Source organism: Triturus cristatus, chromosome 7, assembly GCF_964204655.1.
Source record: "Triturus cristatus chromosome 7, aTriCri1.1, whole genome shotgun sequence".
In the NCBI taxonomy this organism is placed as follows: domain Eukaryota; kingdom Metazoa; phylum Chordata; class Amphibia; order Caudata; family Salamandridae; genus Triturus; species Triturus cristatus.
In genome coordinates this window covers 1,613,301,665-1,613,329,268 of record NC_140590.1, presented here as the reverse complement: position 1 = coordinate 1,613,329,268, position 27,604 = coordinate 1,613,301,665, and the positions used below count along the sequence as shown (strand labels likewise).

At 44.8% G+C, this 27,604-nt stretch overlaps 1 protein-coding gene across 4 annotated transcripts in view; it reads left to right on the top strand.

Moving 5' to 3' along the window:
- Nucleotides 1–473: 473 nt before the first annotated feature.
- HCK (HCK proto-oncogene, Src family tyrosine kinase) overlaps nucleotides 474–27,604 on the top strand; it is a 214,316-nt gene continuing 187,185 nt past the window's right edge. For 2 of the 4 annotated variants that reach the window (XM_085619503.1, XM_085619500.1), the window contains exon 1: nucleotides 474–761. The gene's annotated coding sequence lies outside the window, so the exon portion shown is untranslated. Of the gene's footprint in view, nucleotides 762–832; nucleotides 2,283–27,604 lie in introns of those variants that run through there. The other 2 variants (XM_085619501.1, XM_085619502.1) reach the window with 2 other exon arrangements.

Sequence of the window (27,604 nt, the reverse complement as noted above, 5' to 3'; positions counted from 1 at the left end):
GGCCTTGGCTATTTCTGCCGTCCTGGGACGCATTATTAAAATGAAAAAAGTAGGGGAACGGGAGCTACCGAATTACAGAACTAGGGGCACGCTGTGCCCTCCAGATCCCGCCCACTTAGACCACTGCTTATCAGTATATAATTAAAATACTACTCATACAAACATGTCTTTCTACGGGTTCCTTAACGACTTTGACATGGAGGAAGCACTTAACAGGTGCCTTTGACTTCGTGGCCCAAAGGTAATGTTTGGGTGGGTGTGTCCACCCCCCCTCCTGCTAGAACCGGGCCTGCTGCTTGCCCTTTCTGTGTATTTGTGCAGTGTGGGTGTGCGGCTTGTGTGTTGCTGAGCTTGTTCACAGCGGAGCGACAAAAAGCGGCGGGATATAAGCGAGAAGGAGAGTTTACTGTGCCGGGGAGAAGGGAGGGGGTGGGCAGGCGCGGGTCAGAGAGCGGGGTTCGGGGTGCTCACACGAGAGGAAGGACGGGAGAGCTCGTACACAGCCCGAGGATTTGCATACAGTGGCATTTCACGGAATTAGAGAAGTGACTGCGCTGTACGCAGACTTCTTTATTTTCAGACTGACACTGCAGGTAGGGCTGAGAGACTCCCGGGGCGCAGACGGTCCCAGCTAGCGCCCAAGACACGCGCGCCAGGGCTGGCCCACTTTACACGGAGGGGTGCTCCGTCCCGACGCTTGAAAGAAGACTGCCTGCAGGATCACGCGGGCCCCTCTCGGATCCAGAAGTCCCTTTATCTTGGTACGTGCTTTTATCGAAGTTGTGCCTGTTGATGGCATTTACGGGAAGAGTATTTCCTGGTCAGAGGAGCGGGGTTGGCGCCAGTATGTTTGAGATTAGGGCGCTGCCGTGTGCAGAGAGGTCTTGGGCTGCGGGGGGTTGTGGTGAACGGCGGATGCAGGCTGTGCGGTGGGTGGAGTCTGTGAAGGGGGCTGGTTGCTGCTCACATCAGTGCTGTTATTTTTGTTGTGTCGGCTCTGGGAGTCACTGCGGATGTTGGGGAAGAGATGCTCCATCAATTTGTGGCCCCGCCCTCCCCTCCTTGTGGTTTGGGCTGGCAGTGAGCAGGGGCCTGCAGTGATGACCTTGGGGTGCACGGTTTAGGTCTCAGGTCCGCCAGGCTTAACTTTGGTGAAAAGGAGAAGTGACATCCAGAGAGCGTAAACTTGAGGAGTGGACACAGGTGGCCCACACCAGACACCAAAGAACAGAGGACCCAGACCCCCGCAGGAGATAAATAAAGCCGGGGCTCCGGCCTACTTGCCCCAGCAAGCAAAGCGGAGGAGAGCGGTGCCAGGTCAGAGGAGACCCGCCCCCCTCTTCTCCCCTCAGGAGTCAACACGCAGAGCTGGGGATCCACAACAGAGGAGAACAAGACCATCCGAGGAGCCAAAACCGAGAGACCAACAAACACTCCAGGAATAAAACAGAAGAGATCTGCCGCCCTCGCAACCCAAGGTAGAGGAGCGCCAGGGACCTCAGGAAGGCAATCAGAGGAGCCCTAGGCCTCCTCAGACCTTAAACAGAAGAGGCCTAGATCCCATCAGAACCTAAAAAACAGGAGACCCAGTGTCCTCCTGGAACTAGAAACAGAGGAGACCCACTTGGGGCCTAAAATAGAGGCGACCTGGGTCCCCTCAGGACCTAAAACAGAGGACACCCAGAGAGTGGAGACTGGGGCCCACTCGAGGGTGTAAAACTGCCGAGGTAGAGGCCCCCAAAACAAGAATCAAAACAGAGGGCAGCCAGGCCCCTCAGGCCCTAAGACAGTGGCGACTCAGGCCCCCTCACGACTTAAAATGGAGGATGCCTAGGACCCATGGAGAGTGGAGGCTCAGCCGTCCCCAGGACTTAGAACAGAGGAATAGCCCTTCCTCGGACCTGATTCAGAGGAGGCGCAAGCCCCATTGGGCCCCAAAAACAGTGGAGACCTGGTCTTCATCTGGACCTCAAACAGAGCAGGCCTAGCCCCCCTGAAGACCCAAAATCGAGGATACCCTAGCCCCTCAGAACCTAAAACAGAAGACCTGATCCCACTTGTGACCTAAAACCAAAGAAGCGAGACTTCTAGCAATATAAAGCAGTTGAGTTTTTTGGTTTTTTTTTACCTGGCACATCAGCAGTTTTTCTTCTGGGACCAAAGCGGGAGTGTCCTCAGGTCGTTTCTACTAGAGACTTCGGGACAGGACCCAACCTACTTCCTTCGCATCCCCGAAGTTGACGGTCCAGCACTTCGGAAAGCACACCAACCACGCCCCGCAGGTGAGTGACACGCAGGCCACGCCCCCACCGGTGAGTGACACGCCAGCCACGCCCCTGCAGGTGCGTGACATCAGTGATCCAGGGTTCCTCATCTATGTAATTTCACCTATACGCCTATGGGCACCTCTGATGTCACATGTGCCAACCCTGGCAGGACTGGCTCCCCGTTTTATCCTTCTGAGGTGGGTCACTTTGGTACCATTGGGATAGGTCGCACCAACGTTTGTTATCGGAAAACTTGAACAGCCCTTTAGATTGTATTAAAATAAACTGTGCTCTTATACAACGGGCAAATGTGCAGAAAAAAATATTCTTTTCTGAGATGCCAGTCACTTCCTTGTTGGTCTGTGCACTTTATCTCCCTAAGCAGCGGAAACGAGGAAGTGGAGCTAGAAGTAGAATCGCCCCACTGTTCAGAGGCCTCGAGTCCACGGCGGGCCCTGCCACGCGCACGGATAGTTATTACAATGATTAGCATCGTTCATAACTTCCGGGACAAAGGAGCGCTTGTCAGCGAGCCTCGCCCCTGGCTCTGTATTTGCATTGATCCCCATTAGAACGCAGCGCCGCTCATCCAAGTGAAGGCGCGCAGCACGTTCCCAAAGAAGGCGCCGCGACGCCTCCTCAATGGAAGGCTGGGCGCTATACAAATGCTAATCATTAACATTTTATTCATTTTTGAAGCGTGCTCTCTTCTCGCTCTGTCTTCGGGTAATTCAGGTTGAATTTTCTGCCAACTCGGACCATGAGAACACAGAGGGCGAAAACTGCACCGAGTCCGTTGCAGGCTAATGCACTCATTCATAAAATCGCCTTTCAGTTCACTCAAATCACCTATCTGTCAATGCCTGCATACATTCATCCATCTAATCAGCCGTCCTTTCAAAACTATGATCAGTCTTTCCATTTTTTCTACCTCCCTCATATGTGCACCCGTCCGTTGGTCCACCCGTCCCTTCACCTACCCATCTGTTAATTCATTTAAACCATCTTACAATCAGCTGTTCATTCGCCCCACTCCATCGGCCACCACCCATCCACCCGCCTCACAATTACCTGTCAGTTACTCCATCCAATTACACACCCATCCATGTATGCATTCACTCATCTATGCACCCATCCTTCCAACGACAGCGACACCATATGGTGGACTGTCACTAGAGCCGGCTGACCAAATAGTGCCTGAAACCACTGACTCAAGGTAGAAGTAAAAGGGGCTAAAAGTGTAAACAAGAGCCGTGAATGCCACAAAAGCCCGATTCTAGACTGCTCTCAGCAGGGGCACACCTAGACCCGAACTTCAGGGGAAGACTAACACTCCCAGCCAGGGCTTGCCCTAACACCGGTCGCACGCAGTGCAACAGTCTTTTTTGGCGCCCCCCTCCCCCCTCCCCCATTTCCTCCTTCTCCTTGAATTCCCTCAGTACCACTCACCAACAATGCACCTCATCTCTCTATAGCACCTTTCTGACAAACATTTCATTTTTTTATATTGCTACTCATAGTTTACTCACACTCACTTTTGTGATCTGCATGGTACACATTCTTTGTAGCAGGCACATTCACTCTGCGCTGTGTGGGTGGCCGGAGTGCCCATGTGAGTGCATGGTGAGCGATGCAACAGTGTGAGAGTAGGGTAAGAGGAGTGACTGCAGGGTGAGTGAGGTGACCATATGTATTTGGGTGCGGATGTAGGTGCAGAGTGGGACACATGAATGCATGGTTAGAGATGGGCTTGTTTGAGTGAGATTGCAGATTGAGCAGTGAGGGGCACAGGTGAGTGAAGTGTCACATGAGTGCAGGGTGAGTAGTCTGCTTGTGTGACTGCAAGGTGAGGTTCAGGGTCAACAGCAAAAGTGCATTGTGAGTGCAGCGTGATCACTGTGAGTGCAGGGTGAGTAGTCTGTTTGTGTGACTGCAAGGTGAGGTTCAGGGTGAACAGCAAAAGTGCATTGTGAGTGCAGTGTGATCACTGTGAGTGCAGGGTGAGTAGTCTGCTTGTGTGACTGCAAGGTGATGTTCAGGGTGAACAGCAAAAGTGCATTGTGAGTGCAGTGACCACAGTGAGTGTAGAGTGAGTGGAGGGAGAACAGTGTGAGTTCATGGCGAGTGGCATAAGTGGAGTGTGGCCACTGTGAGTGCAGGTGAATGGTGTGAATGCATGGTGATCAGTGTGAGTGCATTGCGATCGCTGTGAGTGCAGGGTGAAGGTTAAAGTGAAGGGCAAGAATGAGGAGTGAGTTGTCTGAATGCAGGGTGCATTGCCAGCCATGTGAAGTAACTCAGCATGTTATTGACGGCGGCGTGGGATTTCAGATATAAGTTAAACTATTGCTGTTCTACAAGGCTTTACGTGGGATGAAAAAACAGGGGGGTCTCTCAAAGAGGGGCGTGGCTTAAAACATTTATGCTAAAAATCAGTGCTTAGCATAATGAGCCGCCCAACTGGTATTTTGCTGCTTCTGTTATTGCCTCTACATAAGTAAAATGACACCTACAACAAGTCAGGACTATTGGCTTTGTCAAAGGTTGCTAGTTGCATTAGATAAAAATAAATACATGCATACATACAACTATGGCTTTGTTGTATATAATATTGAACATGCTTTAGTTATTGTACAACAGGTTGTGGCGTAATGGCTAGAGCCGCCAACTTTGGAGCTGAGGAAGCAGGTTTGAGTCTCAGCGTTGGCTCAACATCCTGTGTTTCTGGACAAATCACTTCATCGTCCGTGCCTACCAAAAAATAAATGAAGATGTCCTTGTTGGTGCTCATGTAAAGCACTTCAAGTTTAGCAATACAGAACTACAAAAAAAATAAAAGTTACATCAAAACAGTGACATGCTACAGAGTTAAGATTTCTGTCAGACATTTTACCCAGGGCTGATTTTGCTTTCCATGAAGTCCAACCCGGGGTCAAAAGAATTTCCAGAGAATTGCAAAAACCCACCTGTTTCACTCACTCCAAGGTCTTAAATCCTGGAAAAGTAACAAAGCATCTGAATTTTGAAATACTCAACAGGCTGCGGATAGAAATAGTGTTATTACAATGTGATCCATTCTGGCCTAAGATGCCTTTATTTATCTATCTCTGACTGCATAGCAGCCATTCTGGGATGTTCTATGAACCTGGAAGATGGCCTGACCTTTCTGCGGCAGCCATCTTGGTGTATGGCTTACTTCATTTGTATCAACAAGTAGGTGAATGTAAGTGTCAAAGAGGAAGGCCCAGAGAGCTGACCTCTGAATCTGCTGGCGTTGCATCATTTTGGTTAAGTTTAGTCTTTTTTGCCTTTTTCAGTTAACAACTCTTTGGGAATACCTTATGTATATCTATGCTTTATCAGTATATGTTTAAAAAAGAATATGTACAAAAACAAGAGAGAGATAAAGGGATTGTCACAAAATGAAGGGAAATACTCCTAGTCCCCTTGGAATGAAGTAAGTAAACAGTAGAAGGAGTACATCCGGGAGACAAATCAATGTCTCCAGAATACTGGGAAAGGTGCACAAGAAAGGAAATTTTTTCTTTTCTTAAGAAGACCCCTCACTCACCAACCTAGTTGGTGACATGCTTCATCATTGGGGTACCCACCCGGAGAGCCGAGTGCCATCCGGGTGTGCTTCGACACCTGATTACAGTGGAGCTGGTTGTTATTTTGTGCAAGTGAGTGAAAAGTGAATTTAAAAATTGGCCAGATATAACTCACTTAAGAATTTTATTCTGGAGCAACTGGACAATATTAAAAATGTTGGTCAGATACCTTACTTGGTTAAATTGGCCTTTGGTATCTAGTAGTGAAGAATTGTGCTAACAAGTGCATAACAAGCATTTACAATGCAACGGTCTCGGCATTAGTAAAGTTAGAGCTATTGGCATTGCTCATGACAATGCCGTTTCTTTAAATGTTTTAAAAACCAAAACATAAACAAAAATAATATCATGAGCAATGCCAATAGCTCTAACTTTACCAATGCCGAGACCATTGCATTGTAAATGTTTTTTTTTTCTCTGATCGCGGTATGCAGCCAAACGATCACGCTACTTAGAACAACGATCGTGCTGCTCAAGTCACTTTCCACACACTACGATTAAAACCCAGTGTATGCTGCTGATGGTCAGGGTGTGGCAGGAGCACCTCAGCCGGTCACAGAGAGTCATCGAGATGCGGATAGACAGGCCCTGCATGCCGGGGCTCACCAGATACTCCAAGCTTCCAGTCACAAATTACTATTTAATTCTCCTTCTAAAACGTACCCAGCTCCAGTGAGATGGAATTGGAAAAATACAAGCACTCCAGTTTGTGGAAAACTCCGCGTGCGTGTCCTTAACATTTGGCAATTATGCAAACGACTGTGGCATTGAAAGAAAACAACTCAAAGAGGATTATTACTACTGCATTGATCAATTCTTTGTTCTTTTCATGAAAATATAATAAAAACAATTTGAGAAAAAACAAATAACTCGGAAAGAAACATATGTTAAAATGAATACCAATAAAATGTGACTCCTGAAGAGAGGAAGAAGTGGGAAGCACAGAGTAGCAAAATGAATTTAAAGCATAAACGAGTTGGGTTTAATAAAGGAACCCCACGGCTCCCTCGCACTCACCTTCGGCGGCCTCGCAGACCTGCACGAGCCTGCCTAATGTGCTTTTAACTGGTTATTATCACGGGGATGTGTTCCTGCGATTGGCTTCAATGAGCGGGCCTCAGAAGCACTGCAGCCCCCTGGACCCCCGGCGTGCTCAGTCCATCCATCACTGCAGTGCCGCGTGGCAACCACCAACTATACTCTAGAGAGGCGCAGGGTGCTTTCAGATGTGTTAGCTCAGGTGGGACCACTGAAGCGAACCAAGACTACAGTTACCAGAATGCATTTGTTATGAAAGGAAAACCCTGAACTGGAGCGCCAGCCCTACATAGAAACGGTCTCATCAATAACTGTAGTTGAGATGAAGACTATTTTATGTAATTTGAGATGCTCAGGTGGAAGCGAGGCACTTATAGATCACATTCATATGACGATAGCCAGTAGTCCACGGTCTTACTGACAGGGCTAGCAGGCCAACTTCCGCCCAGAAGCTACGAGCCTCGCAGCGCCTTGAAACCGCAGCACCATCACCACACTTTCCTGTTTAGGACTTGTCTGTAAGACAGCTAAACACTTAATGGGCCCGACATCTTTTAAATGCAATTCTGTGTAAGGTTTCCCTTTAAATGTATACCACCCCTACTTTAACGAGTTGGGTGTTGAGTTCCTGGAGATATTCTATTAAAAAACAAGCATAGGTAATGCATCGGCTTTGCTCCGACCTGGTGTCTTCCTGCTGCTAAAGTCTGTGAATTCGACCGTCCTCGAGCCCAGTGTTCTAGGCTGCAGTCCGAGGGAGCGGCGCGAGCCTCCCACACGGGCGCGCGGACATAAGAGTTTCTGCTGTTCCCTCCCTGGTACGAGGAGCCCCCCCGGGGCTTCAAAGACAGGCCGCCAGGAGATTGTTAAAAAACATATATAAAAATAAAAACGGCGTCTGCGCGTCCCTTATTAATCAACACATTAAACTGATAGCCGAGCTCCTGGAGACCAGGGTACTCAGCGACAGAGGGGGTTGGGGGAAAGACCGGGAAGTGACGTATGGGGAGATGCGACTGGCGGGGCCGTGCACTGGGGGAAACACAGAGCGGTTCATGGGTGATTAGGCACTAGACCGCGAATGATTATTGCGAGAGCCTGATGGTTGTTGTAAATCCTCGCAAAGGAGTGACGTTGCGGTTGATCCGATAAGACCGAGAAAGAAGGTTTTAATTATTATTTTATTTTGTTAAAAGACAAACAAGGCAGAGCAAAAGGCACACCACTGCCTTTCTCCGAGGTCAAGAAGAAATGCCTCGGAGAAAGGCAGTGGCATTTTCGGATTCGGGGGCGTGTTTGTCTTTTCTCTCCTCCAGCCATTGGCTGGAGGAGAGAATGAGACTTTCTTTAAAAAACACGCCCCCCGATCCGAAAAAGACGGGCCTTCAATGGAGTGACTGACCTGTTCTCCAGTGGCTGGCCAGCATTCAAGAGGCCAGCCACTGGAGAACAGGGGAGAAGAGGGGCGGGTGCAAGCCCCTCTTCTCCAAGTCATTAAATCTCCGGACTTCCGGTCTGCCGACCGGATGGTCCCGAGACCTAAAAACGGTCTACATGTTTCAACCTGTGGAATGGTAATACTAGGTTTTCGTCAGGACCAGTGGGCATGATCCGGGCAGTGTACACACGCTAAGGTGTACCCTACCCTTGATCACTGCAACCTAACCATCTACTCATGGTCAGGTATCCTATCATCCAATTTGTAGACAGGAGCACAATTCTTCACTACTAGATACCAAAGGCCAATTTAACCACTTTAACCAATAAAATTCTTAAGTGAGGTATATCTGGCCAATTTTTAAATTCACTTTCACGCACAAAAAAACAACCAGCCCCACTGTAATCAGGTGTCGAAGCACAACCGGATGGCACTCGGCTCTCCGAGTGGGACCCCGATGATGAAGCATGTCACCAACTAGGTTGGTGAGTGAGGAGACTTCTTAAGAAAAGAAAACATTTCCTTTCTTGTGCACCTTTCCCAGTATTCTGGAGACATTGATTTGTCTCCCGGATGTACTCCTTCTACTGTTTGCTTAAAAAAGAATATGATCACAGTAAAACATGAAAAAGTTTTTATTTGATTTAGACCTCTACAGAGATCAACAAAAGGGATAAGATTAACGATATTACAAAACGTAATATTCATTACAAACCAATCGTAATATTTGTTTTAAAATAATGTAAAAAAGATTCAAAAAAATGAAACGTTATTGCAAACAGATTCATTAGGCGGCGATCTTTAAAACACGATTAGATCTTGAACAGTAATATATTATGTCTAAAGCATATAGGTTTTAAAAAAACGATGTCGAGTTGTTTCTATGAAAAGTTTACTCCCTGATGAGGCATTGATGCATTTTGCTGCAAGTAGCATACTACTCCGGAGCCCAAGTTTAAATGTAAATAGGTAATAGATTAGTAATATATGATTCATTTTCTCTTGTAGGATTCGTTGTAGTAAGTTTGTTAAGTTTGTGCTCTTGCAATCCCATGCATTTGCTCAGGTATTTTGAATAAGGATAGATACATTCAGGTGGATTAGTAAATGGCACATGTGAGATGGCAAAGGAAGTGGTGGACATGTGCGCCTATAACCTGGATGAATTGAAAGGGAGGAGACAAGAGCCTGGAACAATGTTTGGGAGTCCAATTTAGTCAGAAAGGTTTGGGATGAGTCAGAGAGTGGAGGGACATGGAGCGGTTCAAGATTTTCTTTTTAATAACTAATCAATATATACAGACATACCCACACACCTAAATATATACATATATAGGTACTGACATATACACATTATATGTCATTTAATAATATGAGATTTAGTAATAGTTCTGTACAAGGCATAAATCACTATACGTAAACCCATATGTCCATATGTAGATACAAGTAATAATATCTATATTGGCAGACATAGACACATATGTTGTGCATAAATCTACATAGGCTATTTTTTTATCTAAATATATTGTTATATCTTTGTAGGTACCGTCCCTTTAATCATATTTATATACTCTGACATATATGTATTATCATGCCAAAAAGCTTAAACCCATATGCAGACACTCATCTACAAACAAAGACATACATATATATACATTCACACACATGCACTTGCAGTTACTTCTTTATACAAAGCCTGAACCTATTTTTATTTTTTATTTTCAGCGTTTATTGTTATACCTTTGTATAAAGGTACCTTTCCTATAGTCATAATTGCATGTTCTTACCTATTTGTATCATCATGCAAAAAAGCATAAACCTCTATACAGACTCTCATCAACATATATGTCTTATATATATGTTATGGCTTGCATATGTATTTAATGCATAAACATACATTCACATATCATTAAAAAAAATATATATATATATTTATTTACACACTCACACACGTATATACATACATTATTCATATACACACATACATGTGCCTACACATGCATACATATGTTTACAGATACATCTCTATACAGAGCCGACAGCCATATTGATGCCCACATACATATGCACACAAGAGCTATATACTAATTTTGCATTAACAGTCGGAAAATTGTTAGCTTTGCAATGCATGATAAATGAATGTTTTAAAAAGAACTTTTAATCTGTAGAATTTATTGTTAAAATAAGAGCGCAAGCCTGATAGTCAAAGGTCATAGTACTGAAGATAATCTTTTCTAATCCATGCCCTAATTACTGTTCAACTAAAGAGATGCTGTCGGGCCATCAAGACAAACATTAAAATATTAGTTGGTCACCAACCGTATAACATATCTTAAAAGGTGTATTTGTCTAGCACACGCTCACTCTTGAGGAGTTTCTTGGCGCTCTTGACAGATAACAGATATTGATTGTTGCTCAACTCAACAGAGTTCATCGAAAGTAACTGAGTCAGGGATGCCTCTGGTTATTCTTTTCAAACTCATAAAATAAACTAAGTATGCTCGATCACCATTGTGCCTGCTGACCCTGTACTCAACTCTAACCTAACAAATCATTGAGAGTAGAGTCCCTCAGAATACATTTGTGGCAAATAGCTTTGCTTTCAATCTTGTTAAGATTTTAGTTGACCGAGGCACTGTAAATAGTAATTGCATATAAATATGTGGACGTAAATGTATCATTCAAGCACTGTTTTTTTGTGGTGTTGAGTTCAAATGAGGCATAAAGAGTACACCTACCAAAGAGTATTCTTTGACGACCTCCCTTACTAAAATTAGCTTTCTTCCACACTAATGTTAGTATTTTACTTTTTTTCGAGTTCATAGTCAGATAGTTGTCATGATATCTGTTTCTAGCTGATGTAACAACTTCTACATGCCCACCAGGTCAGGTCGAACACTTCCAGATCTTTAATGAATGTTGTTGAAGACGTGAGAGTGGCCAAGGTTGAGGAGAAATATAAGACCCGCTAACAGAAGCTTTAGCCATAGCAATTGTAAAGTAACTTGATTAAACACTGGGAACTAGTCGACTATACAGCTGTCTTAGTGGATCCCATTCTAACTGCTTTCCTTACAGCTGCATCAAAGCCGTATCCTTGCCTCCTGTTTTAGAGTTACACCCAATCCCCAAAGCCAAGCTATTCGATTGGTAGAAGATTCGACCCAATCAGCCCAATGAGATGGAATCAGATAAGCATAAAACTTCTCTTCGCAGGCTAACAGCATGATTGACCTATAATTGTCAGGAATTTATTTGGGCGCTTCTTGTGAATAGGGACCAGGTGACTACTCTTACTGGATGGACCTACTGTTAGAGTATGTGTCACTTTTTTAAAATAATGGGATTGTGTCATTAGCCCTAAAATTGGTGCTCCGCTTCAGCACTGCAATCAACAGAATATTCAGGCCCCAGGCTCCAAAGAACCTCACCTGTCTAATCAGTTTGCAGTCTCTTGAACATCCACTTCTCTGGGCCTTATCTCATGTGCTAGCAATGCCTTATTATATTTAGTATAGGCCTTATCTCATGTGATAGCAATGCCTTATTATATATAGTATATATGCATGAATCAACACATATACATTATATATATGTTCAACCAAATTCCTCTTTTTGACCTATCTGGCTGTGAACCTGGATTAGAACAACCTCTGGCAACCAATGACTAAAAGTTACGATGATGTGAATGTTGGATTGACTTAATCATCTTTTTTCCATTCATACTTTAACACTCTATCTTCATTTCTATATTCCTTCTGCAATATCTTAAATTAAATCCACAAGTCATTATTACGCGAAAATGTACTGGCCTCATGCCCAGAAATTAGCAGATGTGTGTGCATTACTACAGAATTTTGAATAAACCAGAGTGGTCCTTTAATGATATTGGCTTCCCAGTCTTACCCTTTCCACTTTTTGTTTTCATTTAAGAAATAGTAAATTTCCTAGATATATTGGTTGGGAAGGAGCTTATCAAATTGTGTGTGTGATCTATTATACTCATGTGAATTCTTTTTATTAAAACATTTAGCATTTTTTTGTGTGTAAATGAATACACAGAAAAAAAACCAGCCGGCATCTTTTTCACCATGCAGTATCACTGGAACTCCTTCCATCCAAGTGTCTACACCCTCAACATGTCAAAGCAGGCACAGTGTCAGTCAAACCCGGCAACTCGGGAACAGAACTCTGAGATGCATATTAAAAAGTCCCATACACAGTATATCAAGTTCTGGCATTGGCATACAGTTATACCGAAGACAGTGGCTTAGTGGGAACTCCTGTTGCTTTATAAGCTCTACGTATCACTAGCCTCTTCTGCGCTCATGGCAATCCAACCATCCATTGCGTATTTTCATCATTTTATGTGGGAATCTTTCACACTTGTATATCTCTTGCTCTACAGTCATGCACCAGTTCTTACCCCTACACCAAGTCACAAACCTGGGCGTAACTTGGCTTCTCCACTGTCTTGCCGTGTCCGAGTGAGCCACCGCTAGATTGGTGCCACATAGCAATTTATAGTATCTTGGTGGTGTCAGGTCTCCCTGCTGCATGATCCCGCCATTCCATTCCTCACAGATTTCAGAGACGCCTAAAAGTTGTTCGCCCACATACCTTCCTCTAAAACTCAGTCACCTTTGGCCAGTCCCACTATATGTGGAGAAATGTCCCGACAATACCACAACCCCTCAGGCATGTGTCCAGTTGGGTATAACCAAACAGCTGAAGCTGCTTTCTGGTATGATGTGTGCAGTGCAAGAACTTTAGCTGTGTCAGCCATAAGCCAGCCCTTATGGATACCTTCCTAGTACCCCACTTGGCTTCCTCCCAGTATGAGTCATCCAGTACACATAAATCTAGTGCCATCTCGATCTTCACTGTATCTAGTATGTAGGGGGAGTTGTTAATCAATTTGTGTAGATTTGTGAAATTGGCTTACATCCCAAAGGCTCCATCAGCACCCTACATTCTATTGGGGAGTAATCTTGGATGTCAGTCCTGATACTCTTGTATCACTCCCAAGATTGTTTCAATTACACATATTTGATGCCTGAGTTTCATCCGGTGCATACTCTCCCCTAAATTACTCATAAGTTGTCATTTCAGTCGCCTCCAAACTTCCCCAACTTGAGATCGCCCTATTGTTTCCTACTTCCTGAAGCCCTGGAGAGATTTCAGTTCCTTCCAAGTTTGAATATCTTATAAAGGAGTCTCTCTTATGATGACCCTGCCAGCTCGCCGTGTGTTTTGTTGATTGTCAGTCCAGACTAACCATCCTCGTAGGCTCAGGAAATGTGTGTGGAGGCTGGGTACCATTTAGTTCCTAATACTGCTCAGTCAATTCGTAATGCAAGGTCTTCCCAGGTGGAGAATGCTTAGTTGTTTGAAACCACTAGTAGGGCTGGACTCTCCATATATTCGGAACACTTCAAGTACCTTGTTACTTGAGTCCTTTGATCTTTGTAGGTCTGTGGTATGTGTCATAGGTATAATAGCGCCTCAGAGAAAGTACACATAGGTTTTTATAAATCACTTATATGACGGTGCTAGACGTGTAGAGAAACCACACACTCTACAAGGGTAAGCAAAAGCTTGACATAACTTAATTCTGAATCCTCAGCACACGTAAATAATATAAATCTTATAGTCTGCAGTGTGTATAAGAACATAAGTACACAAAGAACAGAAACCATGAATCAAATACACAATCTTCTTCGTGTCTTCTTTATTAAGAAGTGTTCAAGCGAAACATCAAAGTCACAGCCAGTCACAGCCAACACGTGTTTCGTCGTATCGGGAATGTAGTCCCACGACTTCCTCAAGGCTGTGCAAACAAACAGATAAATACCAACTCATGTCGTGAATGGTCATTGACAGGGGTTTAGCATCAACAGTAACCATCAATTAATTTTCAAATAAAATAAGAAAAAGTAGAAAGTCAGGTATTGCGCAATAAACATTATAAGTTCAATGTGACGAGTAAGAAGGAAACAATTGGAAGCGTTAAGATATGATCTTATGTGATACACCCAAAGAAGGGAGAGAAAAGACGACCTAATCGTGAGTTTTATATGTGATTTATTCGTGATTAGCGTAGTTGAGCGAGATAACAACTATCCTTGACGCCGTCGTGAGAAAGTAAACGTCAAACCGCATGTCCACCGGTGGTTATTCACAACACACATCAAGGCACCAAGGCTGAATATTTACCTATCTTCTTAGTGGAGAAATTTCTGTCATAAAAGAAGAAATAAGAGCGATCTAATAGCCGTTTAGACCTCGGAACATGTATTTACAAGCAAACCGTCAATATTCAAAACGAGTCAAACCTATTCCAAATGTGGTTATAATTCCGGCCCACATGGGGGTCTGTAATCTGGACGGGGAACGAGGAATGTCACAATCCTATTAAAGCGGTGCTCGTGTCTGACATCGCTCTGTAAACAATGGAGGATATATGCGTCAGTACTCAAAACATGTTAAAGCGCCCTCACGATGTTTAAGACACTCTAAATTAAATGAACGAGTTGAAGCCCGGTGATAAGAATACGGTAAGCGTTCCGGGCTGAACCGGAATTCAATAACGTACATATCTTAATTCAAAATCTGAGACCCTCATTCAGTATCCAGTAGTAACACCCTTGTCACTCCACGTGAGCGACTGAGTCCTTACCTAAGAAATCTCTAAGTAGTTCCGTGCTCTCGTCCTCGTCTCAAATGAAAGGTGTGGGTTCGCCGAGTGCAGCAGCCCGTGGATCGAGTGTTTGCTCCGCTCAACGCACCACGTAGTAAATACTTCCGGGTAGCGCGTCACATTGCGCATCACGTCGACAAACATAGAAACAAGACTCTATGTTGTCCAAATGTTTCCCGATCCTTGTTGTTTACCGAATTATAACTTACGCGTGCCATTTAGAGTTACAACTCCCAAAGGTTAGCTATACGAATATCTGAAGTCCAAATAAATAGTTAATGCAAGATATATAATATAAATCAAGTACCTCAGAAACCCATCCGCGATCGGCAATTGCCAGGCCATAGTGGGTATATGTTATATATATCCCAATAACCTTAACTTACAACCTCCCGCCTCTTGAGGTCTACAAGCGCCTGAGTCAGTCAAATATGATTATTCAAAGTTACATTTAATAGAGGTTAACTAAGTCATTTATCAGCAGAAATATACGTGTCCCAGAATAGCTAAAGCGGTTGGTGAGTGATTCCGTGTTCAGTTTAAAAGAGATTAACTGAGTCGTTTCTCAGCAGAAGTATACGTATCCCGGATTAGTTCACGCAGTTGGTGAGTGATTCCGATTGTGAACGTGACGTGTACAAATATTGGCTGCATTTATGCCGATCGGTTCATTATATTACAGTGAATTTCGTGTGTCCTCGAGTCTCTCCATCGGTTAGGTCAAAATATCAAATGGCCTGAATCACGCTCCAAACATAAGTAATAATGATGTCTAATTATGACCATAGACAATCGAAAAGACATGGTGACAATAAGATCATATAGTCACTAATACGATCCTGTGTCTGAAAATAAACAATCCGAAGACATATACATTAGAGTCATATACGATACATATAGTACCTTCAACCTTGCGTATCAAAGTCAGTGTCAATCTTATCCATCTAAACATACAGAGGTTAACATTTTGTTCAGTATATAGTTTACAATGTGTACAATCCTGGTTTCTCAGGCAAAAAATATATATACACAGCCTATCTGCCTAGGAAGTAATGTAGCTCATGATCGATATTTAAGCCGCATTCTGTACTTCTCAGTTTCAAAATCCATAATGCCTCTTTGCGTCTCAGCGTCAATTCCCTATTCCCACCCCTAGGGTGTCTGGGTATATGATCAATTCCGTAGAATTCAAAACTTCTGATGGTGGTTTGTTCTGTGCAGATAGATATGTGTGCAGTTATAGGGTATCTCATATCCCCATTTCTGACTGCTCTTATATGTTCTCTGATCCTGTCTCGTAGTGGCCTGATAGTGCTGCCAATGTATCTCCTCCGGCATTTGCACTCTATAACATAGACTACAAATTTGGTGAGACATGTGATGTTGGTCCTGATTTTGTAAGTCCTCCCACCTGGACCCCGAAATTCTGTAATTCTAGAGTGTGCCCATTTACACGCCGTGCATTGTCCACAGCCAGAAAAACCACAAGAGTATTCGGTTAACCAGTTGTCTCTGTTCTTAGGTGTGGGATAACTTGGACTCAAAATATTTTTCAGTGAGATGCCCCGTCTAAAAGTGATGTCTGGTTTGTCTGTGATATAGTCACTGAGGGATCTGTCTGCCTTCAATAAGTGCCACTTGAGTCCTTTGGATTCGTCAAATAGAGCAGAAGGTAATCTGCATAGAGAGATACTCTGGAGTCCTATCCGTTCCCCAGTTCAGACCCCTAATGAAGGCATCCCTCTTGGGCATGCAAGCTATTGGTTCCACTGTTACATCGAATACAATGGGGGACAGTGGCTATCCTTGTCTGGTCCTGCGGTTAAGTGCAAACTGTGTCAATAATATCTCATTGTGTCCCATTGACTTTAAAGTATCTGAGCAGTGCTGTGTACATATTTTAACCATGTTTATGTGTCAAGATATGTAAAAAAGAATGTAATCCCAAGGAATTTGTCCAGCAATCCCAAACTTCCTCTTATACCATGAAAGATACTGGATAGTAATACCTCAGTTAGGAGCAAACAGGGAAAATGGGGAAGAGTAAGAGACTTTATAAAATGTTTTGCTAGAACAACACATAAATCTATGTCATCCCTCTCACTTGGCTCAGGAAGTCTGTCACTATCTCCGCTCCAACCAGGATACATGCCCATATCTGAATACTGCAAATATTGCAGAGGAGAGTAAAGCAATACTGATGAGATGATGCCAAGATGGGAAGCCCACTGGAGAACAGCTTTAGGACGCCTAATACTAAGGAAAGTAGTAGGAAAACTGGAGAAGTTGAGGGATGAGGGTCTGCACAAGCAGATCAAGGAAAGCACCAACTTTCTATAAGGAAGGAAAGAAGGAACAAGAGAAAGCAGGAATCAGGGAGGAGGAAAATGGCAAAGTGTAGGGAACGCAAGGCCTGGTGGAGAAATAGTAGATATGTGGAAAACTGAAAGAACAAGGGACTTTTCCAGGCACCTACCAAGTGCATGTGAGACTCTCATATGCCAGCACTGCCCTGTTTGCCTCAGAAGCCCTGTCTCCAACCCAGAAGTGTAACCATGCTAGCTCTTATGCTATTTTCTATGTCTCTGCCTTCCACAATCTCCATCAGAGCTTATACATGGTCTTAAGTCCTTCGTGCTGATCCATAGACACAACACCCCACTCCCTTACTTTCCGATATTCCTGACACAATGATGTTGGTGCCAAACTCCATCCTACTGTGCACTTCTAACAAGAAGCACCACTCCACCAATTCAAAGGCCTTTTCCACGTCAAGCAACAAATCACGTTCTGCTCCTTAACCAGGCGTGTGTTCTAGAGTTTGGAGCAGCCATCTGAGGTTATGCTTTGTTGCTCTACTGGTTATGAATCCAATTTGTTCAGCGTGTACTAGTGTGGCAATGCAGGTGCAGAGTCTAGTAGTCAGTACGAGCCAAGATTTTGATATTTAGAAGCGTGATTGGCCTATATAAGACAAAACACTGGCAGTTTAATAGGTTAATTGATCAGTGTTAATGTAGCCATTCGCAGATCCAAGGGCAACCCTACCTCATTAATTGCCTCTGTATATATTGCCAATACCCTGTCAGGAATATTCCCTGATAGGCATGTAAACAATACTACACAGTGCCCATTTGGGTCTGGGGCCTTCCCACTCTGCAACTGGAATATTGTAAAGGCTATCTCCTTGGCCTCAAGGGTACAGTCCAACTCAAGTCTGTTGCTCTGAACCTCCTCCAATTGTTTAGTGTGGGCCGTATGTATAGCTCATGCAGGAAAGATGCTCTCTATAGCTCCATCTTGGGTCAATCTTGTCCTCTTGTCAAGCCAGGCAAGCAGCTTGATCACCTTATTGCTGACCTAATATGTGTCTTTGTTTACAGAGGTATGTTTTTCTAGCCACATTTTCTGCCAGCACACTTTATTCTTACTGTTTGACAATCATGTAATTAAGGACCTCCTGTGTACCACTTTTGATATATTTCACCTCCAGCCTAAGTACGCCTACCTTCAGCTCCTTGATCTTCTGTTACTGGGTTCGTTTACTGCCCGTTAAAGCCGAGATGGCCTGCCACATTTAACAATTTTATAAACTTCCCACAATACCACGTTTTAATCACTCAAACCTACATCTTCTTTAAATTAATTAATTCTAGTTTCTACTAAATGTGTCTCAACATCATGATTCCTTAACTCCTATGCATCCAATTTCTATTCCTCTGTCTTATCACAATTAAAGTAGGGATCACCAGGGAGTGATTTGAGACATCCCTAGCCAGAAGATCCCTACCTTCAAACCTATCTGCGTTCCCTGTAAGCGTGAACACATCAGAGAGAGGGAACCATGCACCCCAAAACAGAAGGTATAAGAACACTTGGCGCCACAGGATTATCTCCAAATATCCCTCAACCCCATTGCGCCGATGTAGTCAGGAAGCACATATCTATTAAGTGCCCTAGTGCTACCTACCTGCCTGTCTGTCAAACTGCATTTCGTACACTGTACTCCTCTTGATTTTGCTACACAGGCCATTAACATTCCACAGCAGAAACTTACGCCCCCTGTTGTTGCCATCAGTGCATAATAAGCTGGATCTCTCCTGCCATTGAGGCTGCACTTATGTCACAAAGTGCTGTGCCTGTGTATTCAGCCCGAATTGCCCCAACAACTTCTGACCTATCCAGCCCATTCCATGAAGTCCCGCACGCTTCTCCATCCTGCGGTGGGCTCACAACCGCCCACCCCCATCGCAAGATATTTCTGTCACCCCATTCCCCAACCAAGACGAATTACTAAAATCACCTGTAAGTGCTGAGCCTTGCTTGCGGAGCTCATGTGGGACACAGCATGTCCCCCAAATGGCCTACTCCCCCATATTTTTTAAGAATTTATCATTACTTATATCAAACATGCTAGTCACACATTTTGTATCTTTGCTCTGTCACTTCGCTAGCACAGTACGATTTACTCCATTTCACAGAGGTCAGCTGCAGAAATATTGGGTGGGAGAGCCGTGTACTCGGCACGGCCTCCCCATCACCTCCAATGCCCTTTGGTTAGCCACAGACCTGCTCCTTGCAGCCTCTCAGGCATGGCTCCCCTTTGCATAACTCTGGTGTGATGCCGCTGCCAAGTTATTTTGACTTGGCTTAGTCGGCTTGTTGCACCGGACTGCCCGGCTTCCCTGTTTCCCATGTGGGGCACTCAAGGCATCACTGGGCCAAGTGCACCCCTCCCTCCCTGTGACTGTATACCACCTGCTCTCTTTTCGTGCAGAGCATGGCAGAGCAGGGCACCCATGTCTCCTCCACCCACCACTCCATGGGAGGCAGTTGCCCCCCAAGACAGGATCTGCGAGCCTTCGAACCTCTTCCGCCATCTTCACCAGCCTGCAGGACGCAGTTTGCTTACCTTGACATGGGGCCCCAGTTGCCCACCGTTGCAACTTCATTGCCAGCCAATTTATTGAAGGCATATATAATATAAATGCTACATGACATAACTTCATTTCATTTTACCTTAGGAAAAATGTATCTATAATCATCTAGTTGATCTTAAATATATGGTTAATGAAATAGATGCCGTCATATTCTAAATCAACATAAATTGATAACATCTTGCTTTTAAAAATGATGTCCTTGAACCCATGTGACTTCTGGCTATTATTTTCTGTCATTATTCATAAGTATTTGAAAAGTGTCTTCAATGAAAAGCTAATTAATTGTAGTTCTCAGGGAAATGTGTTTGGTGTTCCAGTTCATACTGTGACTATGGACAAGCGGGCAATAGAAAATGCAGATATCCTGCACAAACCTGAGCCATATCATTGGCCATTAATTACAGATATTTCCTTGGAGACCCATGATTTATCATTACAAGTTCTCTGATGTCCGTCTAAAGGTTGGCCTTCTTTTATTAAAAATATATATGCTGAGGAAGAGAACACACTACATGCAATCACTGAGGAGCTGATATTACCTGCTCTTAATGCCATGGCTAGTCCAATGGTCTAAGAAAAAGCTGCAACAATTTTAAATTCGTTGGCATTTTCCAACAACTCAATAAAAATAAGAAAATTGACAAAATGTCATACAACATAAAAGAACAGTTGTAAAGGTCATCATAAAAGCGGACGAAAGTACAGGCTTTGCAATTTGACCTCATAGACTATGTTGCGTTAGATACGCGTTTGAGGTGGAAATTACGGAACATTTATTGTTCTGCCGCTATTTGATACAAACCACCTAAGAGGTCAGGGCCGGACTGGGAGCAAGAGCAGCCCTGGCAATTTTGTCGAACCAGCCTCTGGGTGGAGGGGTTGCAAGTGTGAAGCAGTGCTGCTTTTGTTACTGTGGATGCATATTGCACCACCGCTGCTAAACGGCCTCCAATAACAAAACCAGTCCCCACCACTGCAAAACCGACCCCCACCCTTGCAGCCTCCCAGGAAACGCCCGATTCCCCGAACGGCCAGTCCGGCCCTGAAAGAGGTGTTTTCATGCACAATAATTTCAATTGAATTTCAGTTATCCAAATGCTTAGGAATCGGGACAGATGGGTGCATTCTATGTCTGGAGACCAACTAGAGTAATTGAAAAAATATAGGAAGATAAACATTTGGCTACGTGGCATCCCTGGTGCATTCTTTGATAATTTGCAGCCACTAAGAAAATGCCAGAAGAATAGAAAAAGGTTTTGAATGAATCGGTCTAAAGGGATTTGAGCAAAACAAGGTCACCAAATGTAAGGATGTTTGAGCTCTGTCAGTTTAAGGATAGTGATCATTTGAAGCTTTTACTTCATACAGATGCCCATTGACTGTCTCTTGACAGTTTTGTCCTGACTATTTTGAAAAATAAATTGAATCAGATTATTCATTATTAATCTGGAATCTCCACTGGCACTTACAGATGACTTAAATAATTCAATTAGGTAAATCGTGCTGGCATATACAGTGGCCTTCCTCTGCTCATTTATATGGCCTTAACTTGAGAATGAAAAGAGGAGCCATCTTAATTTTCAATGGCTAATACATGAATGAGACAATAGTCAAAAAGATAAAACTATGGGCTCATCACTTCTTAAAAATAGATTTAAAAACCTGAATACCTTCTTGGAATCTGCTGATGAAGAAGTATCAAAGGAAGACTTGGAATTGGTTTTTATCCAACATCTGCAAGATATGTGATGCAGTTTTCACAAGTGCTTTCCACCTCCAGATGAAAATAAACATTGAATTAAAGATGCTTTTAAAGTAGATATTGACAACGTTCTTTCTCCATCAACCTTATAACGTTGTTTTGGACTATCTCTGATATGGAAAGCTACCAAAACTACACATTCCTTCAAAAAGTGGCAGGTGTTGTGAAGCATGTGTTGGCTATATTGTGACTTGACTCATGTTTTGCTGTAGGAACTATTCAGAAATTCCCATTCTGAGTTTTGTTTATTAAAATCACAATATAATCTGTAACTCTCACTTACAGAGCACCTTGTGCTCGATTCCAAGCTCAACTATTACTTCTTTCATTAAACATATAACGTAAAGGATCTTTGTGTTTTGGCGACAATTTTCATCCGCTTCATCCTTCAGAATAAGGTATGCAACTGATTGTCATAGAAGCATACTTACTTCAGGCTTTGAGGCGGATCTGGCTTTGACCATTGCTATTACTTCATTGGTTAATGGAAAAAGCTCTTGCAGGGTCATTGGAAACCAAGTTACGTCGATGGTAAGGAGTCCCTATTTCTACAAAGCGCATCACAGTGATTCTCTTACGATCATCGTTTCAGGCAAATTTGTCCAGATGTGACGTACTGATGAAAATTCCCACCAGCTGTCTAAGCTCCTATCCCACGGTGACATGCACACCCGTTTACACGGAGTTACATTTCTGCCTTCTGGTGAACTCAGGAGTAGGCACAACACATGTTGAAGCACACTTGCCGGCCATGAGTGGTGCTCTGTCCCCTACTACAAGGTTCTGGTTTTTTTGTATTGTCTTGCTCTTGTTTCAAGTTATCAGGGGGCTCACCTTTTTATTGGTGTCTATTTCCGCATAAACTGTTTACACTTCTAGTCCAACATATCACCATACATATTTATGGATTTCTAGAGGTGTGTTGCAGTTTTTCTAAGCATAACATGGTGTTTTTACAGCATATCAATCAATCTAATTTATTCCTACCATGAAATGGAAGCACTGGTTAAGATCTTTTGAAAATTATCTCATAGCAATAGAGACAAAGATTTTCGAAGCTAAGAGTAAGAAGGGTCTGTTGGTCAGTTTTATAGGTGATGGAGACCAATGTTTCTTTGACAACTTTCCTGAACTGGAAACTCCATGTGGAGCGTTTGGCACGTGAGATTTTTACAGAGAAGCAGTGGCTAGGATGGAGAAACAATATCTATGATCTAATAGAGAGGCACAACTTTGTTAAAAGGAGGCAGCACAGTGATGAAACGGCAGGTGAGTACATTGCAGCATTTCCAAGTCTGACGGCCGATTGTGAATATGGTGAACAGCAAAACATTTATTTGTGAGATCAATTTGTCTTCAAATGCTATTTGAAAAAAGTGCAAAAAAGGCTATTGGGTTACTGAATCCAACCTTGAATGAAGTGATTGACATTGAAAAAACCATTGCAGTTTCTACTGCTTCCATTACAGTGTGATCCGCGGATGAGGTTACAGGCGGTGCCATGTGTGCTACAGTAAGTGATATCATGCGTGTTGTGAATACCAGGGATACGTATGTTAAAAAACAGTAAAAAGGGATCCTGCTATATATGTGGCTCTAAAAAGCAACCTAGGTAATAATAGTACCTACCCCGCATTGATCAAATGGCAGGGCAGTTGATAACATAAATGTAATGGTGACAGATGACAATCTAAAAACTTTGGTCTTTTGAAATTCTAATGCTGGGTACTCAATTAACAAACTGGAGTTCAGAATTAGACAAGTGACCACTGAAATGTATGTCGCTCTTCTTGGTAAGGACGTTATATGTTGATGAACCAGGCTGAGCTGGTTATGGTTCGAAGACCCGGTGCTTCCTGCTTAGTTAAATTGGTGACATTCCTGTTATGAATATGGAGTGTAAGGTGGTGAGTCTGGAATCGATTCTTACAAAATTTGATTGCTTTTTTGAGCCATGTGTTGAAGTGGGGCATTTGATACATTAAAAAATGTGATACCAGTTGCACACAAAGAGACCTGCTCCTTTAGGTGTAAGCGAGGATGTAAGACAAAAATGCTAAAATAAATTTGTAATGAAAGGGAAATACAGCCGACTGAATGAGACTCTGCTAATGTAATAACCATGAAAAAAATTGAAGCGGGATAGGTTGTCCCTATTCGTTTAATCAGAATATAGTTGTTGATGTGTATCCCCTCCCACACTGTTACAAAATTCTGGCGTTGATGGGACAGGCAAAATTGTTATTTGGTATTGATCTTAGGTCACATATCATCAGGAGAGCCTGTCAGGCGTTTCTCAAGATCTGACCACATTCATAACACCTATGGGTTCTTATAAATATCTGTGACATCTGGTTTAGGTGTGTGCCAGCCTCAAGCGTGTTTCAAAAGCTAATGGACACATTGTTTGGAAACATCACGGGGGTGTAGGCTGTACAAGACAACACAGTGGTATTTGCACCACAAATGAGGAACACAAATATATCCTGTGCAGGATGTTGCAAATTCTTAAGAAAAGGGAAATGACAGTAAAAAAAGATAAGTGAAGGTTCATGGCTAAACATGACACGCCATCACTTTCGAAGGTATAAGTCTTAATGCTGACCAATTGGAAGCTATTAGAAAGGTTTCTGTGCCGAGTGATAAGTTCTCACTCAGAACCTTCCTTCGATTGAATGAATATTATGCAAGGCTTCTGTGTAGTTAGGCTGCCATTGTGGAACTTCTAAAGGCATTACTTAAGAAGGATGTGAAATATATTTGGGGTGCGAAATAGGAAAGGTCTTTCAAACAAGTGAAAGTTGATTTTAGCTGCACCTGTTTTTAAGCCGTTTGTGAGTGAAGAGGAGTGGTTCACTGACAAAATATTGCCTATGAAAATATCGCAATACCAAAATGTTGTGGGCAAAATATTGTTGGCAAAAATATCATGATCCTATACTTATAATGGCAAGTAGAAAAATAATGAGAAAAATATATGGTTGTCATTAATATTGCTGTATTAAATATCGTTTTTCAAAAATATATACATTTAAATATTAATATTTAAAATATTAAGGGGCCAATTCCGATCCTGGAGAAACCGGGTACGAACCGTCGGACGGAGCATTTTCTCCGTCCGACTCGTACCCGGCCAAAAAACATTACAAAAATGCAAGTACGATTCGCATGGAAACACTATTTCCGTGCGAATCGTACAAAACACTGACCGACGAAAATATACATACAAATGTGATCCGGGAAAGCGCCGACGTGACGTCGGGACACATTCAGGCTGCGTTTGACGAACCAGGAAGTACGATCCGCACCGACGTCACCCCGCACGGATTTTATTCTGCGGCTGCCAAAAACTGCCGGGAAATCAGGACGACGCGCACAAGGAGCACCTGTACGCGACGGACAGCCATGGACCCGAACCTACGTGTCATCCCAGTCCTCATAGCAGTCCACCTGCTCTACAGGAACCGACGCAGATGCCGCAGAAGGTCAGAACAACACCCAGGGGCAAAGGGGGGGGGCAGGACACATAACCCCCACCCAAGTCCCAAATCAGACATGCCCTGGACATACCTGACCTGCAGGACCTGGTCACCTCGAGGGGGTGGGGGCGTGTCCAGTAACGCAAGCGTCCGCCACAACGGAAGTGGATGTTGACGCGAACCGGCAACACAACAATTCCGGTACGTACCGTACCCACGCCTTAAGAGCGTGGGTACGGATCGTACCACGCCCACCCCTACGTCACCCCAACAATGGCGGTACGGCCCGTACCCACGTTCCAAAGGCCTGGGTACGGGCCGTACCAGCATTGTTGGGGTGATGTAGGGGTACACGTGGTACGACCCGTACCCACGCTCTGAAGGCCTGGGTATGGTGCGTACCCCTACGGCACCCCATTGGGGGTCCGCACCGTACCCAGGCCTAAAGAGCATGGGTACGGGAATATACGGAGCGTACCCCCACCCGTGTATGTATGGAGCGTACCCCCACCCGTGTATGAATGGAGCGTACCCACACCCCACCAGTGTATGTACAGAGCGTACCCCCACCTGTGTATGAATGGAGCGTACCCACACCCCACCAGTGTATGTACGGAGCATACCCCCACCCGTGTATGTATGGAGCGTACCCCCACCTGTGTATGAATGGAGGGTACCCACACCCCACCAGTGTATGTACGGAGCGTACCCCCACCCGTGTATGAATGGAGCGTACCCACACCCCACCAGTGTATGTATGGAGCGTACCCCCACCCGTGTATGAATGGACCGTACCCACACCCCACCAGTGTATGTACGGAGCGTACCCCCACCCGTGTAGTGCCCAGACACAGGAGGGGTGGGTGCAGAGTCCTCCCAGCAGTGCCCAGACATAGGAGGGGTGGGTGCCTATCACTCCCAGCAGTGCCCAGACACAGGAGGGGTGGGTGCAGAGTCCTCCCAGCAGTGCCCAGACACAGGAGGGGTGGGTGCAGAGTCCTCCCAGCAGTGCCCAGACATAGGAGGGGTGGGTGCCTATCACTCCCAGCAGTGCCCAGACACAGGAGGGGTGGGTGCCTATCACTCCCAGCAGTGCCCAGACATAGGAGGCGTGGGTGCAGAGTCCTCCCAGCAGTGCCCAGACACAGAGGGGTGGGTGCAGAGTCCTCCCAGCAGTGCCCAGACACAGGAGGGGTGGGTGCCTATCACTCCCAGCAGTGCCCAGACACAGGAGGGGTGGGTGCAGAGTCCTCCCAGCAGTGCCCAGACATAGGAGGGGTGGGTGCAGAGTCTTCCCAGCAGTGCCCAGACACAGGAGGGGTGGGTGCCTATCACTCCCAGCAGTGCTCAGACACAGGAGGGGTGGGTGCAGAGTCCTCCCAGCAGTGCCCAGACAAAGGAGGGGTGGGTGCAGAGTCCTCCCAGCAGTGCCCAGACAAAGGAGGGGTGGGTGCAGAGTCCTCCCAGCAGTGCCCAGACAAAGGAGGGGTGGGTGCAGAGTCCTCCCAGTAGTGCCCAGACATAGGAGGGGTGGGTGCCTATCACTCCCAGCAGTGCCCAGACATAGGAGGGGTGGGTGCAGAGTCCTCCTAGCAGTGCCCAGACATAGGAGGGGTGGGTGCCTATCACTCCCAGCAGTGCCCAGACATAGGAGGGGTGGGTGCAGAGTCCTCCCAGCAGTGCCCAGACAAAGGAGGGGTGGGTGCAGAGTCCTCCCAGCAGTGCCCAGACATAGGAGGGGTGGGTGCCTATCACTCCCAGCAGTACCCAGACACAGGAGGGGTGGGTGCAGAGTCCTCCCAGCAGTGCCCAGACACAGGAGGGGTGGGTGCAGAGTCCTCCCAGCAGTGCCCAGACATAGGAGGGGTGGGTGCCTATCACTCCCAGCAGTGCCCAGACACAGGTGGGGTGGGTGCAGAGTCCTCCCAGCAGTGCCCAGACACAGGAGGGGTGGGTACAGAGTCCTCCCAGCAGTGCCCGGACACAGGAGGGGTGGGTGCAGAGTCCTCCCAGCAGTGCCCATGGAAAGAAAAGGGTGGAGTACCCACAGATACAATGGCCACAAATGTCAGTCCGGTGCCCAAAGACCCTGCAGAACACGTAACACATGTGTGCGAGGCTGGGAGTACACACATGCATAGTGTGTAAAAGGAACATGTCCACATGAAGTCATGTTAATAAACTCCATACACAAGTACAGTGACCACCAAGGATGCCACTAATGATGCAGGTGGAGACATTGCCCAGCATGCATGGCCAAAGTCGAACGGATCCGTCACACACCAAGGAAATGTAGACACAGCTCAGCACAACATATTGGAAACACCCTGCAGGGAAGATGTCAGGGGCCACAGAGGAAAGAACACACC